This window comes from Gavia stellata, chromosome 2 (assembly GCF_030936135.1).
Source record: "Gavia stellata isolate bGavSte3 chromosome 2, bGavSte3.hap2, whole genome shotgun sequence".
Taxonomy (NCBI): Eukaryota; Metazoa; Chordata; class Aves; order Gaviiformes; family Gaviidae; genus Gavia; species Gavia stellata.
In genome coordinates, this window is record NC_082595.1 from 81662346 (window position 1) to 81683941 (window position 21596).

Here is a 21596-nt window from a genome sequence, read left to right on the forward strand (position 1 = left end):
TAACATACAGTAATATTTAGCCAAATGGTTAAGGCAGTCACTTAAAATGATGGAGAACAAGCTCTATTTCTCTCTCATTTTTAATGAGAAATTCCATCCAAATAAACTTGTCCACAGATTAATCAGATTTCTCAGATTTTTATATTTGTTTCATGAAAGAGCTTTCTTGTATTTCATTAAAAGATACAAACCATTTTTATTTTGGATGATTAATTTCCCTTGGAATCAATACCTCAACAGTTCTGAAATGTTGTGGATTCTATCTCTATATGAGCGGGAACTAAACTCTTACTCCATTATACTGACGAGCTAAGGCATTTTGCAATGTTATTTGAAGAAAAGATTTGAAATTCATATCTCAGGACTTTCCTTGCTGGAAATATATATAGTTTACTATTGTGGATTATATCTGATCCAGTGGTAATTTCCTCCTTTTTTGTAATTACTAAAAATGTTTAATTAAAAAAATCCCCCTAAGTCTCAACCTAGAAAATAGTTGAAGTTAAGCCAGAATGTCTTTCTTATCATGCATATGTATGATACTGCTAGGCCTAAAGGCTGTTTTGTAAATTATTTTCAAAATATCTTGTAAATGTCAGATATTACAAATTGAAAAACAAACACGAATGCACATGTATACACTTGTAACTATTTGTCAGATTTAATAGAGTCACAGCAAGACCAGAACTTGTATCACGTTAATCTTAAATTCACTACTTCAATACTGAACCTAATCCAGTTTTCATTAACCTGAATACTTAAATCAAGTATCTCATTATTTTGATCGAAAGGAGCCAAAAGAGAATCAAGACTGATGTCAGATAATTTTTTTTTTAAATCTTTCTTTAAGAACCCAGTTGTTTGTATATAGTTGTAGCTTTTAACAGAGAGGAAGCAAAATAAAATTTGTCAGCTATTGATTAAAAGTTTAAACTACTTCATCACATCAGACAAACTGTCACTCAAACAAAAAATTTACCAAAATGTTCAATAGTACCCAGTAGTTCTTACTCTTAAAGTCAAAATACCTATTAGTTTTCTTCCTGTTAGAGTGGTAATAACACAGTGTCTTAGCAGAGGTGGAGACAAACAAAATCTTCAGGTCTTGTCACCTTCCATTTTGAAAACTGTTGCTACAAGTTGTCGTTAACTCTAAATTTTGCATTTGAGTTCTATCTTTACTTTTTATAAACTTAGAGGAAGAAAAAAAGACCTAAACAAAACTTTGTGAAACCATAGCAAACACTCAGTGGGGCACAGCTCAAAGCTCTAATTCCATCTCGAGTTTAGTGTGCACTTTACTTACTGTGACTGACACAGTAACTTCAAGGGAGGTATCTTCAGACATAAATTTACTAAAACTCATCATTCTGGACAATATTGTACTATGCTATATATCATATAGAACTCCAGTAAATATAGTGGGACCACATATCTCCCAGGCCAGGGTAGCATTTTGTATTCTCTGCCTATTTTAGTACATGTTAGAATGTCTGTATTTTATAATAGCTTTCTTTTAAATTCAGTTATTAATATCATTAAATAGGGTAAATATACCCTAAGAGTGTTTCTTATCAGTGTGGTAGTCTGTCTTTTCTAAGGTATTTAATGAAACTTAAGTTAATTCTCTCAATAGTGCAAGAATAGGGTGCTATTATTATTATTTCTCCATTTAGGTACTGTTTCCAAACATTCGCTACCTCGGGAAACTCTCTTGTGCTCTTTGAGTTAGGTGATGTGGTGGTAGTTACCTTGCTGCTTACTGCTAAGCCTTTATACTGTGCTATTCTTGAGGAATTTAACATTGTATTTTGAGGCACATGACACATGAAAATTACGTAGGAAACTGAGCCTATGCTCATTTACATCTTAATAAGGGATTTTTTTTTCAAAGATATGCCAAAAGAGAGCATTTGAAATTTGTCTGACCTATCTGGTGCCTACTACCCTTTGTCTTAGATAAGTAAAATTAAAAAAATAATAATTTTACAAATAGAATCAGAAATATATGCATTATATAAATAGAAATATGTTTTCTTTTGTTAAATATAAGCAGATGGTGTGGCTAATCTGTACAAAAAACCCATGTGTCTGTTCATGAATGTAACATTCTACAAAATGCTGGAGGGACAGATATAATGGGAGAATTTTTAGATTAAAACAATTCTTCAAATAGCCTGTGAGAGTCTATAACTAGACTTTTCTGTCAGACAAAGTATTGAAATACATATCCAAGCTCATGTAGAAGAACAGTTATTTTGACTTCCAAGGGGCCAGAAAATCATTCCCCAATCTGCTGAAAAGGTCTAGAAGATGCTTGTTCTCACCTAAGAAATAACCTAGTGTGGAAGAATATTGCTGCTACTTACAGTAGTTATGCTGTAGCTATTTTACACATTTATTTTAAATTTTGTTTGAGAAGAATTTAGATTTGTTTCCCCAAACAGTAGAAAGATGAGAAATAGTGTTGCATTTTGGTACAATGTATTAGTAACACCCTTGCACTGATAGTTTGAGAAAATTGAGTTTATACATGTTCATAGACACATAAATAAGGTTCTGCAGTGATCTGGCCCAATGGAAATGAAAATCTGAATGAGCTGTTTACAGTCTGTACAAGATAAGGAAGCCTGAAGTCTAGCAAAAATCTACGAATGATAATATGAAATATTGAGAAGGTATCAAATGTAATGTTCAAAATTTAATTCAGAATACCCAAACAAACCAAGTTGCTTACTGTGATCATAGGCATAATTCATCAACATCAAGCAGTTGTTCGACAGCAGCTGTACATTCAGTCTTCTAAAAATTTATCCAAATGTGTGTCGTTTTTCAGTTATAGATAATATAACTGATAAACAGTTTTATTGAATAACTCTTCCTGCCTTTGGTTAACAAGGAAAGCCTATTTGGGAGTTTTAGTTTTTACTCAACTAATCATCCTTTTAAATTCCCAAGACCAAATTAAAAACCTCTATTCTTACTTTGATGCAATGAGATTCATTTACCAAGCTATGAGAATATACTATTCTTATCACTCAGTAAGTTAGCTACATAAGCTAACATTTAACATTGTATCTCAGCAGAGGAGCTAAAAAATAAAAGTATTCATAAATTCTGCTCCTAATTTCTGTGAAGATTTATTTGCATAATTTAAAATTAATATTACTACAGTTTACTGTGTTAATTTTAATTTGGGGATAGAATCATTCTCCCAGAGTATTAATACCTAGATGCAAGTGTCTCAGTTTTTCTCCAGGAAACTCTTCTTAGCCAATCTTTTTAGTCAACAGGTATCTGATACTGTCAAAACCAATTTGCACCTAGATATTGTGTTTGGTTTTGCATATTTTGGGTCATGAATTTAGACCAGCTGGTTTCTGATTACAGTCTACTGATCCTGATTAGCTGAAAGAATTCTTCCACAAGAAGACTTCACCATATTCTGGTCTATGCCTCTAAGAAGTTAATGCACCTAGTTAAATCTACAGTGTTCTGCATCACTCTTAAGAAAAAGCAATGGTTCTTTGTTTCAATTCATTACAAGGAACAGTACCGAACCCCCAAATCTGTTTCTTAGGTCTGCACTCTCCAAGCTTATTCAGTGTCAAATCTCTGTTTGATACTCTCACTACTTCTCTGCTTTTCTTCTTCTTCTTTTCTTTTTTCCTCATTTTCATTTCCCAAACACACATTCAAAACAGAAAAATCTATGAAATGCTCCTGTCCCATTGTGCTTTACAAGTGCTTTTCTTGGCAATGATACATATTTATCTCTCACACCTCTTTCTGAGGCTATTGCCACTGATGCACTATTTATGATGAAATTGGTCACTGGTTTCCTCCACTGAATTCTGAGTTCTCATTTGGCTCTTTCAAGTCTAAATGTCTATGCTTTAAAAAACTTGCTCCCAGACACAACAGCAACAAAACAGTGCTGTTTAGAGAAGGGTATGTTTGCCTGTGGGAAGACTGCTTTTCAAAGTCACTTTAAATGTGAACATGCCAGAAATGTTAATATTTGCATAGATTTGAAAAAAAAAAAATCCCCTGAGGTTTTACCTAACCATAATAAGAATTTTCAACAGCTTTTCCAGGTCACCAATGTGTAAATGATTACTTTTTTTTTTTAATAATGTGAAATAAATAACTTATATGCAGGCACTGAAAGAGCCCAGGGCATTGTACCTGCCCAATTTGTTCAATGTCTTGGGCTAGATGCCCAAGTTGTCCAGTGGAAATCTGACTGAAACTTTGTTTGTTTAAAATGAGACTCTGGTCCTTTTGTACACACTGTCATAGTGTTATATTTTTTATTATTCTTCTGTGAACTGGAGTCAATTTTCTGTACTAAGACATGTCAAAGACATGGCTACATTGCGTATGTAGCCATGCCTTTTGAACCTGGTACGGTTTTCAAAGGGAGTGAAGTGGAAGTGTTTGTTTATATAAAAATGTGCAAGGGTTAGTCATAATATTGCCACTGATGGCTCTTCTCTGAGCTTGGAAGCAGTAGGGGAATGTTTGCATACCCTAATGCCCCTCTTCCACTGACCTAAAAAAGGTAAAGACAATTCACATGTTGGGAGAATACTTGGCCTTTCAGAACAAACCTGAATAGAAATCATTTAAATACCACACTGATTGCATTCTAGTTAATGGCAGGGAGGAACAGTGGGTTTTGCCCTCATTCTACTCCAAAGGCAGAAAAGCTTTAAAGCTGTAGTTTTCAATGGTACAGTCAGCTCCTATATCTATGTTTTCTTCTGGATACTCCAAGAGATGTATGGAGTAAGACTTTTCCCCTTTTTTAAAGAATAGAAGTTCAGTGACAGTTATTGTTAATACATCAGTATATAATTTGAGTGGGAAGAGAGTAGCTTTTATTTATGATTTCCATGAGATTTTTCACTAGATTATCCTGACCTGTATAGCTAATAAGTAAAGATATATCCATTGTGCAGATGTAGCATGAGCATCATGTTTTAGTGAAACAGTCCACAGTAGTGTGTGAATATGGCAATGACTATTGGTATTTCTCTGGACATTTATAGTGAAACTTATATCCATACCAGATTTCTTAATGTCTCAGTCAACATCTACTCTAGAGCACTGGGGAACTCTAACAGCCACTATTATTTCCAAAAAAGTTAAAAATATTATCCAAGGTAAGGTGAACTTTGCTCGTTGTGGACACTGGTTCATAATAGATTGGAAAGGAGAGAAAAAAATCTCATACAGCAAAACCAGACAATTAATTTTCCTTGTTAGGAAAACCTAGTGCTGCATGGAGATTCCTGCACAGGTCACAGACATGCCGGTTCTAGGTACAGTGTTAAAGTTTCTTCTTCTAACCTTTTAGGAGGATGGTAAACTGCTGCATCAAACCCTCCAAACAGTCTGCTTAATCTTAGTGTAACCCAGATATTTTTTTACTTTTAAAGTACACTTATAACTGTAGAATTCTATTTATGTACTGATACATGTTCATCATCTGAAATAAATTTACTATTTCTGGAATGAAAGAAAGATATACTAAAATTAATGAACTGATCGATTATCGGATTGGGCAAAACAGTCATGAGATTTATTGATTTTTCCACTCTTTTCTCTGCCAAATTCCACTTTAAAAACTTTTTTGTAGGGCATTTACAATATGTCAGTTTATTGTGATAAGTTACATTGGAAATTCTAAGTCACTGCTAGGGTACCGCACAGGCAGGTGGTTCCCTGGGGTCAGGGACTGAGAGCAGCGGGGGCTCCTCAGGGGTCTGTCAGGGCAGGGCCTGGCAGCCAGGGCCCATCCCATCTCCCCAGACAGGAGCAGGGCAGCTGGGTGGCACCAGGGCAGCTCCAGCCCTGAGCATCTGACGCCTCCCTGGGACTGGGGCTGGGATGAGGCTGGGCCATGACATGGGCCCGCCCGTGGGCCTGGTTTTGCAGGGCCCATGACTGGGCAGGGCAGGTCTGTGGAGAGAGGGAGACTGGCCCTGCTGCAGCGTCACTGGGGCAGGAGCTGATGGCCCCCGGGGGCTGACATGGGGTCCTGGGCCGTGGGCAGATGGGGTGAACCCCACAGCAAGGAGCTGGGCAGGGACATTAGGTTCTGGCAGTGCCCTCAGGGCCCTGGCAGTCATCCTATATTTTGGAGATGTAGCTTGTTAGTAAATGCTTTCATAATGGAAAACTTTTCAATAGCTGCTGAAAATACGGTATTTCATTTTGATATTCTGTCTTATACCCCGTAAGTCTCCTCTACTCTCACTTAAAATCTTTAGTACTTTACATATGACCTAGTGATAAGATTTGTTTGAGTGAATAGGAGTAAAAGCACTCTTACACAGCTCAGAACACACAGGGCAGATCCAACATGCAACTGTTAAGTGGGAAAACATCAGTTACCTAAACAAAAAATCAAACATCATTAAAAGCAGCAGTACTCTAGGGAGACTTATTCCTTAGCACAGTTAAATGTAATTGTAATAAAAATTATAGGTGTATGTAGAAAATATTTGCTTTTAAAGCTAAACTAGTGGGATACTAAACATTGAAAAGAATAGATTATCATTACTAGTATGGTTTGAATCATCTGGCAATTTTGTCACAATCTACGATAATGGTTTTAATGCAGCCACATCCACAGCTGTCTGTATAAGAACTTTTATGGGAAGTCTGCCTTGAAAAGCAGTGACTCAGAGGTTTAATATTCTTCGGAGATATCTTCCTCAGACTGACTGAACTGCTGTGGCACTAAACACTAATGAAATCCTTAGAAAAAGAGAAACAGGTAATGGACAGAGAAAGCAATCTTGCTTTTCCTTCTGCAGCACTTGAATGGACAGCCTCTAGAATGCTGCCCCTGCTTCTGGTGCCAGCTCATTGAAATTAATGGGAAACTCCTGGAAAATGGTTATACTAGAAATACAAATGCAGTCCAGTATGCACAGCGGGAAAAGCTGTATTACGTGAGACTTTGCGAGTGTGGCCTATTTGCCCTACTAAGCAGGACTTAGAAAATTCCTCTGGTCACTCTGTATCCATTTATAGACCTCTGAAAAAATGTGAAAGGCTTGAGTTTGAAGTCAAGTAAATTTAAGCTTGAAATAGATGCAATTTCCTAAAAAGAAGGATAATTCATCTTCACATTAGGTTAAATGGGAAGAGACTAAACTCATATTGGCTGCGCTTGGAAGTTCACAGACATTTGAGAGGTTTTGCATTAAGCCAAGTTAGTTTTGCCAGGACTTCTGTGAGAGTTACTAACCTGGGCCCAGCATCAGTGTGTTGGATCCTGCAACGTTACTCAAGTAATACAAAATAATTACTCTAGTAACTGTATAAGCTTCATCACAGTAGACATAGTCCCCTGCAGCCCATGGAAGATGACAGCGGAACAGATATCCACACTGCAGCTTGTGGTGGACCCCACACCAGAGCAGATGGTTATGTCCTGAAGAAAGCGGCAGCCCATGGAAAGCCACACAAGAACTGGCTCCTGGCAGGAGCTGCTGCCCATGGAGGACCCATGCTGTAGCAGCCTGTTCCTGATGGACTGCAGTCCATGGAGAGGACCCATGCTGAAGTAGTTCTTGAAAGACTGTAGCCTGTGAGAAGGACTCACACAGGCACAGGGGAAAAGTGTGAAGAAGAAAGAGCAGCAGAGAGGAGCTGTCATGAACTAACTGCACCCCCCTGCATTGGTGGGAGTGGAGGAGGTGGAGGAGTCAGGAGTGAAGGAGTGAAGCTGAGTTTGGGAAAATGGGGTGGAGACAGAGGGGAGGTGGTTTACTTTTTGTCATCGTTTCCCACCATCCTTCTCTATATTTAATCGGCAAAAAAATGCAATTAATCTTCCCCAAGTTGAGCCTGTTTTCCCTGTGACAGTAATTGGTGAGTGATCTCCATCTTTGTCTCAACCCAGGAGCTTTTACATCCTATTTTCTCCCTCCATCCTGCCGAGGAGGGGGAGTGAGAGAGCAGCTGGGTGGGCTTCTGGCAGCCAGTCAAGGTTAACCCACCACAAGTATCTACCTAAATTATCTAGAAAGGAAAAATTCTGAAGCATATTGATCTGCTAATAACATAACTCATTGTTTTACCTTTCATTTCCTGTCACTGCAATCAGGGAACATATCAATGGTATCGGGACAATTTTTCCTGTGTGTCTCTGCTTTACCAAAACATGGTGAAGACGGGAGTTCTGGCCTTCCAGAATATGATAAGTAAGATTAACTTCTTACTTTGGTTGGACTTTTGATAGCTTTGAAATCCAGAAGAGTGTCATTGGCCATCACAAAGTGATAGAAATCTTTCATTAGTACCTATACAGAAAAAAGTTAATTATTTGAACTAATTGTGCTATTTTTCACCTTCTTTTAAACTCTATAATCTTAAAAGAACCAATAACTGGATAACTAAACTTGAACAAGTTTGACATCCAAACTTACAGGTGCCCCTGCTGAATTTGTGAAGATGCTGATAACTCATCGAAAAGAGTATTTTTTGAGTCGTCGTATGAGGTTAGCACAAAGAATATGAACAAAAGAGATTTTATAAACAGGAAACAATTAATTTAATTATGTTGTGAAATATCAGGCTGCTATACAGGTCATTAAAAAACTGAAACAAGACAAATCCAAACAAAATATTCCTCTCATTAAATATGCTACAGTTTTCTGGAGAGAGTTCAATAAAGGGTCACAAGGATGATTAAAGGACTGGAGCATCTCTTCTATGAGGAAAGACTAAGAGAGCTGGGACTGTTCAGCCTAGAGAAGAGAAGATTCAGAGTGGATCTTATCAATATATATAAACACCTGAAAGGAGCATGCAAAGAGAATGGAGTTAGGCTCTTTTCAGTGTTGCCCAGTCACAGGACTAGAGGCAATGGGCACAAACTGAAACACAGGAGATTCCCTGTGAACATCAGGAAACACTTTTTTACTGTGAGGGTGACTGATCACATTTAAGAACGATCAATATTCAAACATTTCAATAAATTCTTATGAAATATATGAAGAAAACCTATGACACTGGATTAAGAAAACAAATCTGTCCTGTCAAAAACAGCTGATTAATTTGAATCAAGTGTTTAAAGTCATCCCCCTAGCTGATTTCAAATTCTTCCTAAGATTTAGCTTACCTGCCTTTAGATGCTCACTCTGCAGGTGTTCCAATCTGAGCTAATAATTCCTTACAGTTGATAGAGAGAGACCTGGACTTCTAGGCTGTGATATGTCTGACCAATTTTAGACACTGCTATTAGTAGAAATTGCTCTCATTTTAGATGTCTCTTTTCCCTCCACTGACTATAAAGGAAGTCTATGATGACTAGTGAAGTCATAGATGTCTATATTACTCTCCAGAAGCATACCTCTGTTCGAACTGTTTGGATGCCAGCTTGCTCTGAAGCATGAGTTCTAAACAAAATCTAGAACATATCAATATCAAAAGGAAAAGAGATTGGGCCTGTTCTTTCCCTGAGGGTGAATCAAAGTATGCCCAAGAAATGTAGATGGGATAAGCCTACATCCAGCACCATGTATCTAATCCCGCTGTATTAAAATGCTGTCTTGCTTAAAAGAACTCTGATGATAAGTGTCTCCAGAAAAGGTAGGACACAGATCAACAATTCTGACTACCGTAGTGTAAGTTTCCAAGAACTCACATATACAGGAAGGGCACAATTCAGTTTGCTTAAGCGTAAGTGTTTAGTGACATTTGAGATGTCCTAAGGTACCTAAAACATGCACAGATAACTAGCAGATATCATACAATAATAGAAATACGGAATAGTTTTGGTCGGAAGGGACATTTAAAGGTCATCTAGTCCAACCCCCCCCTGCAATGAACAGCGACATCTTCAACGAGATCAGGTTGCTCAGAGCCCTGTCCAACCTGACCTTGAATGTTTCCAGGGATAGGGCATTTACCACCTCTCTGGGCAACCTGTTCCAGTGTTTCAACACCCCCATCATAAAAAATTTCTTCCTTATATCTAGTTGGCTCATGTCCAGCTTTTCATCCTTCAGTACCCTCAAGTCCTTCTCCGCAGGGCTGCTTTCAATCCCTTCATCCCCCAACCTGTATTGATACTGGGGATTGCCCCAGTCCAGGTGCAGGACCTTGCACTTGGCCTTGTTGAACCTCATGAGCTTCACATGGGCCCACTTCTAGAGTTTGTCCAGGTCCCTCCGCACAGCATCCTGTCCCTCAGACGTGTCAACCGCACCACTCAGCTTGGTATCATCTGCAAACTTGCTGAGGGTGCACTTGATCCCACTGTCTATGTCGTCGATGAAGATACTAATATGATGCAGGACCTAAAAGAAACCTTTTCCTTTCTGGAGTAGCAGAAAGTGTACTCCAGTAGCAATAGTATACTCCTCTTCCTGGAGGAGTATGAAACTCCAACCACTGTGATTCTAGCTTAGGTTTTGCAGTTTTGCCCATTAATGGATTAATTTGTACAGATTAAAAGCACCACTCAAATTAGATGATCAAGTTTTGTGGGTATACAGGATGAAGTAAGAATATTACCAGCATGTGTATACACAATGTGTATGTGTATACAGACAGGTGGTGTCTAAGCTTGAGGTGAGACTGACTCTCACACTAGATTAGGCATCTCTGTGCAACTTTACATATAATTAAGTTTTCTAGGCAAGAGTTGTAGGGTGAGACTGTAGGACATAAGGAATTCTCCCCATTAATTATAACAAAGTAGTTTAGTACGAAACTTCCCACATTCATGGAAAGAACTGACTGATCTTTACTATTAATATGTAGGTACTATTAATTCAAAGATCTCTGCTGTGTCAAGAATACCATTAGCATTCTAATGTAGCTGTCTTCCACTCCTGGAATCCATATGCACCCAGGAGAAATCAACATGAAAATATTATCATCTATTTATGCCAAATGATATTTTAAAAGTAACTGTAAATATTATGAGTCTGTTTGATGCCATAATTTTTTTTGATGTTTTCTTATTCACAGTGGGCAAACTAGACTCGTGACATGTCTGACACACTGAAAACACACTTGAAGAACTCTTTTAAGTTGCAAGTCATTAAACCTGTGTCTGTGTGGCATGCGGATATAGTTCTAATAGGACTTATGTGAAGATAAAAAAGCAACCTCTTTGAAAAGAAATAAGTACATTTTAATTAGAATGAATGTAAGAATAACAGATCAAATATATTGTATCACGTCTGTTATACAGAAACTATTGAGGCCTTAAAAAAGTTTCAGTTAATTAAGGTAATCAAGTCAGTGCTTGAACAGACGTAGGAGGTATTAGCGTGGATAGAAAAGAAAAATGAGAGAATGACCCGCTATAGCTGTCTGTACAAGGAGCTTTCAGATAAATGCATACAATTCACCAATGCCTTAAATGTTCTAATGGTACACCACTCAATTCTGTTGTTAAAAAAAGGGGAAAAAAAAGAAAAAAGTTTAATGAGCTATTCCAGCAGTACGAGTAATTGCTTTCATTCTCATTAAAACTAATACATGTTAAGTTCTGCTGGATACAGAAGACTCAGGACTATACTGTATCAGCTACAAATGCATAGTTAAAGAAGAACTGCAGCTGAAGTTTTTCTGACATCATTGATAGTGTTTGGGCTTTTTTTTATTTCTGGGAAAAAGAGGACATCATTAATGAATTTGTAAGAAAAAAGTTGTCTTCATTAACCAACTTTGTCTGTAGTTGGCTGTATTCTTTTTGTTATATTTTCTAAGTAAAAGTAGACTAGAATAATTTTATTTGTTAAAAGAAATGCATAGTCAGTGATTTTCACTTTAGTATTAGATTTACAGATTTTTCACAGACTTTCTATCCCTGTTAAATGCTGTAACTCATTTCTCAGCTCTTTAAGTCATGTGATTTGGAATGAATAGAGGAGTTCTATTAAAAACTTTGGTTTATGCAGTAGTTATTATATGATTATGGTAAGCTAACATTTTCTGACACATATTCTGAAATGGGATTTCAAAACAATTTGTTTTCCTTCCTTGCTTGAAAGCTGAAAACAATGCACATGGGCAGTTGGTCCTAGCATGTAGAATCAGTCTCTGACTTGTCAGTACTGGGGTGGTCTGACACCATATGGGAGTACACTGCTGGAATTCAACACAATTTTTAAAAACTGAAGAAATGTCTGTAAAGATAGGTTGAAATAAATTTAAAAAGTGTAGTGTAGTACATTTCTGAATAAACAATTCCATAAAGACAGGGATGGGGAAAACTGGCTTGATAGCTTTCTCTATAAAAAGATTGGGAGTTATCCTGAGTATCTGTGATCTTGCATCACTAAAATGATCCTGTCATGAAGCAGTGAAATGGTCAACATATGATTACTACATACGTGATATAATCTTTCTATTTTAGCACTGGTATGATATCATCCATGTTACCAAGTCCAGTCTTCTGCATTGGATATATGACAAATTGAGAAATTGAGAAAAATGAATGTTTGAGAACTAAATCTCATAACATACAGGTTCATGACTGAAACAATTGTATGATTTTAGTCCAAAGACCATCAGAGTGAGAGCAAATGATAGTCTTCATGAAATAAATGACTGGTACAAAGAGGAGGAAAACCTGTTTATCATGTGTATGGTATAAAGGAGAAATGCTGAAAATTAATTTCAGCAAGAAAGTTTTCAGTTAGACATTGAGAAAAAATTTACAACAGTGAAGATAATGAAGCACTGGCATAGACTGCCTGGGGAAAGACTGTGGAATTCATCAGTGAGGGGTCTTTAAAAACATATTAAACAAACATCAGTTCGGAACTATTCCTCCTTGGGTCACAGGAATAAAACATAAGACTTCTCAAGGTCCTTTCCAGACCTATTTTTATAAGAATTCAGTATGGATACTTGATTAAAATTACCTGATTGACCTCTAGAGAAGAATTTATGAAATTAAGAAAAATAAGTAAGAAACAGATGGGAAATATGATTCTGCTTAGAGATCAAATTAGAATCCGTGGTTTTATAGATTTAATTTGAGGGATAAACTTTTGCTGTGATTCAATGAGTACGTAAGTGTGAATTCTTGTACTTTTTATGTTCGTTGTTCAAATTCTATATATTGGGATGATATATATTTTTAAATCACAGTACATTAAGACAGTTTTTTAATCTTGTATCTGCTATGTATTCATTGTGATTTCTAAATGAAATTATCTAAGTTTGAGTTTACATTGTATTAACTCACCGATACTGTGAAAATATTAAAATGTGATTTTAACTTGCAGTCCTTGTAGTGAAACGGCTGCATATAGCTGAATATACCATCTCACCAACACAACAGAATGAAGTCATACAGGTTTAGTGATACTAAGGGGCCAAGACTGAACCTCAGGAGTTCTGTCACAATTTTTGTCGCTTGACCTAATGTGGGAATGCCTGCATGGGCCACCCTTGAAAAATGTCACGGCTGACAACACCTGTAATGTTGTTGGTGTAAACAGTGAGTGCAGGTCCAATATACAAAGCTGTCTGGAGGGTGTTTGCCCCAAACTGGTTGTCTCAGAGTGAAAAAGGGCCCTGATCACCTCAGGTGATCATGTTTAAAATGGAATTGGCCATCAGCTTTTGTGTTGGTTGTCTATGTCCACATGTTGGCAGCAGGGGCTGCAGGGCGGCCCCTGTGAGGAGAGGCCGGGGCTGCCCCGTGCCGACACAGCCGGTTCCAGCCGGCTCCAACCCACCCACGACAGGGCACAGCTGAGCCCCGCAGCCACGATGGTGGTGCCTCAGAGAAAACCTATTTAAGAAAGTGCAGAAAATACCAGAAAGCAGAGAGGAGTGAGGAAAAAAACCAACCGAACAAAAAAACCCCTACAAAACACAGCTGTAAGAAACAGCCCTGGGAACACCAAGAGAAGGAGGAGGGGGAGAAGGTGCTCCAGGCACCTGAGCAGATATCTACACTGCAGCCCTTTGAGGACCTGACACTTGAGGAAATGGATATTCCTAGAAGGAAACTGCAGCCCATGGAGAGCCCATGCTGGAGCAAGGGAAAATGTGAGAAGGAAGAGACAAACTTATGGACTAACCATAACCCCCATTCCCCATCCCCCTGCGCTACTTGGGAGTGGGGAGGAGGTAGAGGAGTCAGGAATGAAGGAGTGAATTTGAGCCTGGAAAAGGAGGGGATGGAGGAAGGTGTTCTTTTAATTTTGTCTTTGATTCTCAACATCCAAGTCTATTTTAATTTTCAAGAAGTTGAATTAATTTTCCCCAAACTGAGTCTGTTTTGCCCAGGACAATAATTAGTAAGTGATCTCCCTGTCTTTATCTCAACCCAGGAGCTTTTCCATCCTATTTTCTCCCCTTGTCCTGCTGAGGAAGAGGAGAGAGAGAGGCTGGGTGGGCACCTGGCAGCCAGTCAAAGTCAATCAACTACAGTCATATTAATATGTTAACCAGGGAATTACAAAGAGACACAGAAAATGAGTGAACCTGAAAACAAACTTGGAAATTTATAAAAGGTGGGATGAGGGGTCTTGGAGTGAGAGGAGGAGCAGTGACCCTGATTGAACACTGCCAGGTGTCACCCTGCGGCATCCATATTCATGCCTGGTCCAGGCTCAGCACCTCCCTGTAAGGCACAGGAGCAGACTTTACCCAGCCAGGGACCCACAGCGCAGGAGTGGCAGCGGTGCACAACTTCCCAGGGTATGTTCAGCGCTGCGTGGAGCAGCTGCCCACGGCTGGTGCTTTAGCTGGGCACAGGCAGTGGCAAGGATGCATCCTCAGTTGGAGCACCCACATCTCCACAGGAAGGTCTGCATGTGGGGAACCTGCACCCACACACTGGGATGGGGGTATGTGTAACCCACACTGGTAAGATTTGCATGTAAATGTGTGTGTGTGTCTGTGTGAGCGGTTGTAACCTTCTGGGATTAGTTATATAAGGGTGTTTAGCAAGCAATAGGTGTTTATTAGCATTTTGTAAGTGAAAGTACTGCTGATTATCTGCTGTATTATTGATATTGATTCTGAATATATAGCTCATTGATTGGCAGTTAATTACATGTCATTAATAAATGGATGAATCAATCCTGATTAGATTTAAACTCCATGAAGTGAGTTTAAATTGAACTGCTGAGCAGTTTTTCCCAGCAACAATTTATTACTGTTTTTTTGGTAAAGCTAATGTTTAGATCCACAAAGCATTATAGATGCCAAACTGTTCACAGAAACTACACTTAATTGTTAAGTATTTTCCCCAAAATTTACTTACATGCCTAAATGTTTTTTAGTGAATGTGTCTATTAGGGTGGAATTTTATTGGCTAAAAATAAGTGTTCACCAACAAGCTTTAATGTCATCCTAGGTGACTAAGCTTCTGTTATAGTCAGTAGAATCTAATCAATATAGTCAACAGTGACTAAATTTCTGAAAAGAGATTAATCTGACTAACCCCCAGGGACCTGATTATATGGGCATACTAACAGTATTTGGAGTGACGTACAGTCTCCCAGCTGTCTTCCAGCTGTCATTCCATAAAGGCATGTTCTTACATAGGTTCTGTGTCATTCCTACCAGAATTATATTAATGTCTTAACTGTCCTACTGAGTTCTGTTTGGGAATAGATATCTGTCTTTCAGGAGCTGAGTGAAGTTACGGGTGTTTATTTTAGAGGGAGATAATTTTTTGTGTTAGCTAAGCATGTGTTGACTCCATTAGGAACCTGGATATTTAGAACATGCATAGGCACTTGTATGTAGATTCCTAAAATTAGATTTTTTTATTTGTAACTAAATCCCACCCTGTGTGTCAGGAACTTAACAGCTATCTCAGCCAAAGGTGATTTTGTAATCTGTAAATTAGACAAATATAAGTTAAAGTTTTGTCTTCGGTTTCTTGTAAATATGAGCTTTCTAATCAGAGCTCTTCAGGTAGGAGCATTCCAAATCCCACAATTTCAACTTTGTAGGAGCTAGCTAAGCTAACCTGATATCCAAACAAAAAATCGTCCTCATTGCTGGGCTGTACTGTCAGAATGTCTGTTATTATTCACTTTCAACTCCTATGAATTTTGCATTTCTGGTTTCAGAGTGCTGTACATAAATTAAGAGAAAAGAGCTTAATTTTACTGTAGTTTTGGCTTGCATTAGACCACACTGCTAGCCGTCAGTCCAAATCTCTTCAGACTAAGATTTGCTCAGTTTTCCAATTCCCAGCCAAGTTCTGTAATCAAGAGGCTGTTTTGCAAAATGGGGCAGCTGCTCCCTGCAGGAATAGGGTTCAGGCAGTCAACATCAGACAGTCCTTTTTTCCTGTATGTTCGATTCCTATTTGCAAGTTCTCACTTTTCATTCTGGGTTCTGTGAATCTCACTCTAACTTTTCCCTACAGGTTTCTACTTCTGTACTGTGAAATGCTATTCCAGAACTAGATGCTTATTTTTTATATACTGTAGTGTTGCGTGCCATAGTCCCTACAACCCTTTGACAGTCTGACTCTTTATCTTTTCTGGCCAAATTTAGCTTTGTATAGGTTGCTGCACTTTCAGCAAATTAAGCTACTTGACTCCAACTCTTTTTTCTGTACATTCAGAATGAAGAAATCAATTTCTCAATTTCTAATTCCCAAGATTACCTAGAATCCTTTTTTTCTTAAGCCATATTGAACATATCATTCTAATTTGTCTTGTTATAATGTTTTTTACTGTAGCTAAGGTAAAACACTGTCTCTTGTCCACTATAGGTCAAACTACTTTGAGGAACCTTTCCTAAGAGATCCATTTGCATGCAGAAACTATGTCCTTGTCAAGTTGTGGAATGCATTTTCAAACAAGCGTGGTTCTCACCAGATAAATGACATTGTAGGAAATCTCAAAATGTACCTTAAACAGCATAATGGCTTTAAAGCATTTTAATTAGCTATTTGGCAAATCAACAGATGTAGAGTGTCATTGAGCATGCATAATTTATCTACTAACAATAGTGTCTGTGCTTTTTAAGAGCTTGTAACTTGTGCGTTAAGAGCATTTTAAGAGCTGCCTTGTACTTGTGTATTAATACACCATTGATTGTAATCCTAACACAGTTTGTAAGAGCTTTAAACACAAAATTATCAAAACAATGAAATTCTAAATAAAATAATATATCCAGTCTTATACCAACCATATAATGTCATTCATTATTACTAGCTACACTTAAGAAGCTTCAAAAGAACTATATTATTAATATCAGATTCGCTTATTCTGTAATATTTAAAAGATTACAGAAACTATTTAAATATTCTGATCACAGCATAGCATGTCTTTTTATCTGAGAGAAAGAAACACAACAGGAACGTCGCAAATCCTTCTAGAGCACTTCCTGGAATTACTAGCTTATCTAACACAGTGGTGCTCAAACCGTTATAATTTTACACCATTTTACTTTTTTCATTTATTTATTTGTTACCAGAATTTGCTCTAGAGCAACCTATAACTGCTTTCCTTGAATTTGCTTTTTCTTTTTTCTTCATATAAGAGGATAACATACAGGGGAGCCCTCTGGTTTGTACCTTATAACTCAAATGGGTATTATATCTACAGAGGAACAGTCATATAAGAAAGAAAAATCTGCTTCCTGTTTAGAGAGATCTATTTGTATCACTCTTCATTAGATGGTCAGCACTGACTGACATGAACCACTGTCACTGTTGTGAGTTAAGCTGTTTCTGTCTATTTAGGAATTAGTTACCCCACAGGAAATCAGTGAGGTGCTTCTGTAACTTGTTAATTCTCTCATGTACCTTCTGCCTTTTGGAACAACTTGGAGATTTGAATTGCTACCACCATTGCTTACTTCCTTCCTCACCATGATGCTGAAGCTAAATCCTAGCTATTTCCATCCTCCAGTTCCCATCACCTGATCTGTACCCTGTACAGATCAAATAAATACCAGGAATGATTGACATACTGTTAATGAGCAACGAGTATTACTTGCTGATGGAGGTGGGAAGAACCGATGTTTAAAGTCCCCTTGATATATAAACCTAAACCAGCTTCTCTGCTTGAGATTGTAATTTTAAAACCTTGAACTTTTGGAATAGCCTGCAATTCTGCTGCTGTCTCAAACAGCAAGAAAAAGGACAACCATATTCTCTATATTCTAGATTCTACATTTCCATTCATTTTAGATCTCCCTTTGTTCCACAGACAAAATTCCTTTCAGAATGAAAGCTGCAAGAATTTGCACATTAGCTTCATATGCAAATTATGCAAAGCACACATACAAACCAAAGACCTGAATGTGATCTTTCACTCAGTGCTTCAGCTTCTGGTCACCCTTAAGAGGCCATCCTTTCAACCACAGGCATTACTACTTGTCTCCTACCTGCCCTCCTGAGGTTCCTCTTTCAGGGAGAAGGCAGTAATAGCAGAAACTGTGGAACTTGTGCACATTTACCCCCACCTGGTGTCACCTTTAAATAGGTAGCTGATTTTTTTGTTTGTTTGTTTGTTTTGTCTTGGCCATGGTTCTGATATTCAACAGCGAATGTGAGAAACTTGTCTGTGGGACCTTTTAGAAATTTGCAGCTCATTGTTGAATAATAACATCTCATTTAATGCAAAACATGTTGCAAACTGATTATATGACAAAAAATGTTGGAATGAAATATCAGTTGTATAACACCGTGTTGTATTATAAACCATTGTGAGATACTTAATTATTTATTGAAAACAGGAAGGTGTATAGACAGTTGAATACCTTTCTGTGTAAGTCTTCTTTATATACATCTTACATTTTGAAAAGCTCATATTTTATGAATTTCAATTGCTATATCTTGTTTATGAAATATTTAAGCATACATTAGTGTAGCCACATTCTCACCATTTGAAATGATATTGCATGTCTCTGACTTACACTGAAGTAAAACAGAAAATATAATGCAAATTAAAAATCCGTAATTTGCTCATAATTACATGCAATTGCACATAGCTGAGAACAGAAATCATTTTTTTGCAAGTTTTCTAGATTTTTATTTAGAAGTTTGAAGAAAGAGAATGAAATGGATCTCTGATAAAATAAGTTTTCCATTACTTTATTCTTTGTCTTCTTAGTCTTCAGCTGTCACCATCTTCTGAATATAGAACTTTTGAAAGGGCTTCACTCTTCAGGCTAATTTCCAAGTGACCACTCTGAATTTATGACGATCTGTAAAACACATTGAATTATGTACTGTAAGTAGAATTTTATGCCCAGATAAAACTTTTTTTTTTTTCTCCTGCTCTGGTAGTGATCATCTTTGAAAAGAAATTAACTTGAAATTAGTATTTTAGAAAGAAAAACATGAAATTTTTTTTTATGGGAAATTAGATCGGAAAATATATGAAGTTTCCATGTTTTATTTAATGGAGCATGACAATGTGGTGGATTTGTAATAAGGGGAAAGGGACTGTTGTTAATTAGTTAGCATAGATGGAATGCTATATTGGATGACTTTAAACAGGTAGTATGTGATAAAGACATAGTTTGCTTGATACCAAACAGTTCAGTAAAGATATCACTAGTCACCAAACAACAGTTCATGTATCACCCACCAGAACTATGTGCAATTAGTTTTGCAATCAGCTCAGATAATTCTCCCAGCTGTGATCTGCAGCTCACCTAGATGTTACGTTCTCACCAAGTGCACAAGACTTGCCTGCATACTAGGATTTGGTAGGCATATACCCTTCATCTTTTCATGAATATTGATTTTCTTTCTCTAGATGGAATAAAAGTGCCATCAGAAAAGAAAAAAAATCAAACATTTCCAAATAGTTGCTTCCCTTTGATTTTTGCCTAGCGTGTATACTTTTGTGAGTTATCTGCAGAGCTGCATCATGGAATTTATCATTCTGACTACATCCTTGTATGCAGGATCTCGGTATTGCTTTCTGGCTCGCTGTCCAGGCACTGTGAAGTACAACTGGAAGTGGCTTCACTGTTATTTTAGATCTCTCTCAGTTCTCATTCTTAAGGAGAGAGCAGATGCTTAATAAGCACAATATAAGACACCATTATATTATATTAAATGATGGCCTTTGTCCACGTCATCATTTATAGCTACTCTGGTCCTGCAGCTCTCTGTGAAATGGACGATTCTTGTACTCCGACATGAACTGCCTGTTTTGGTGTCCTTCCTCAAAAGGTCTTGTGTCTCTCTTTACATGTTAGATTACTTCTTTTTCCTTTAGATTTTGTTTAGTTGTTTAGAACATCTATTTTCAGTAGAGGAAAATAAAACATAATTAAGTCTTTCACATCCTCTTATCTTGCAGTCTTGACTGTTGTCTCCCTTATTTTTCACTCTGAGGCACCCAGCTTGAAGCTGAATGAAGAGTTTTATCTTGTGTTTGACTGTTCCTTAAGATTTTTAGGTATGTCACTTCTAATTCTGCCCAGCTTGATAGTGTCAAACCACCTACATAAAAACCCATTAAATTTCCTGGGCGTTGAGATAGGGTTCTATTTACATAACTCCATTTGCATGGCATGATTAATTGTATGGCTATTAAAAATTCTGTCTCTTTACAGTTTGGATTAAACAAATAAAATGAAAAGTCAAGAGATCAAAATTAATTTTAAATAGCTTCATCATTTCAGAATACGAGTTTACACAATGTTTGTAGATGCCAGCTATATTACATAGGTTTTTTTTTTCCCCCTTTTATTTTTAAATTCATTTAAACATTCATTACGAGGTATTTAGGGCCAATTGGCATAATTAATCTACAAATTAGATTTCATGTGCTGTTTTTAATTCCTCAGTTTACAAACAACAAATAACTTTGCTGTCAGTCTTTTCAGTTTCTGATATGCAATTCTATACCCTCTGCACCTTCCATTTTGTCATAGGTTAAGGATTCACAAAAGTTACCTATCACATTCTCAGTTCTAGGAAGAACTCAGAATTTGTTCTGTCTGAAAACATGCAGGGAAATGCTCTTCTGTAGCACCTACGTAGGCCCTTCTCTGTTCCTCAGCTGGGAAGCTACTACTCATTTTACAAAGCAAGCTGCTTCTTACTGAAGTGTGTAGTTTCTGTTGGTCAGTATTTGGTAGTTAAAAATGAAAAGGTGGGCTCAGAGTTCAGTATTGCAATAAAGAACTCTTTTTTTTCTTTACCTGATTGCAAGAAATTAAAATTGGTAGTAGCATTTCTCTTGTGGAAAACCAGTAAGAATAATGAAGTTGGTGTGGAGGTGAATTTTGTTAGTATGAACACGGACTGCTTAAGAGGAGAATATGGTGGTACAAAAGAAAAGAGCAGAGGATATCAGTAGTAATAAAAAGTTACAGGAAAATATTTCCCACTACGAGTAAAGAATAACAGAATCTGGAGCACTAATTTTTTCTAGCTTAACAAGTTCCCTTAAAATGATCTCAAAACTTGTTTGTTCTGAGGCTTTGGAAGTCTCAGAAATTTAGAGTCTGTTGCTGACCTTGGGTATTTTATGACTGTCTTCTGTGGAAAGAGGATTTCATCCATAGTGCACAAGACTGAAAATAATAGTCCATTCCCTTAATATCTTTCCCACACTCTTCCAATTCTGAGCATTTTCCAAGGAAAAGCTTTCAGGAGCAGG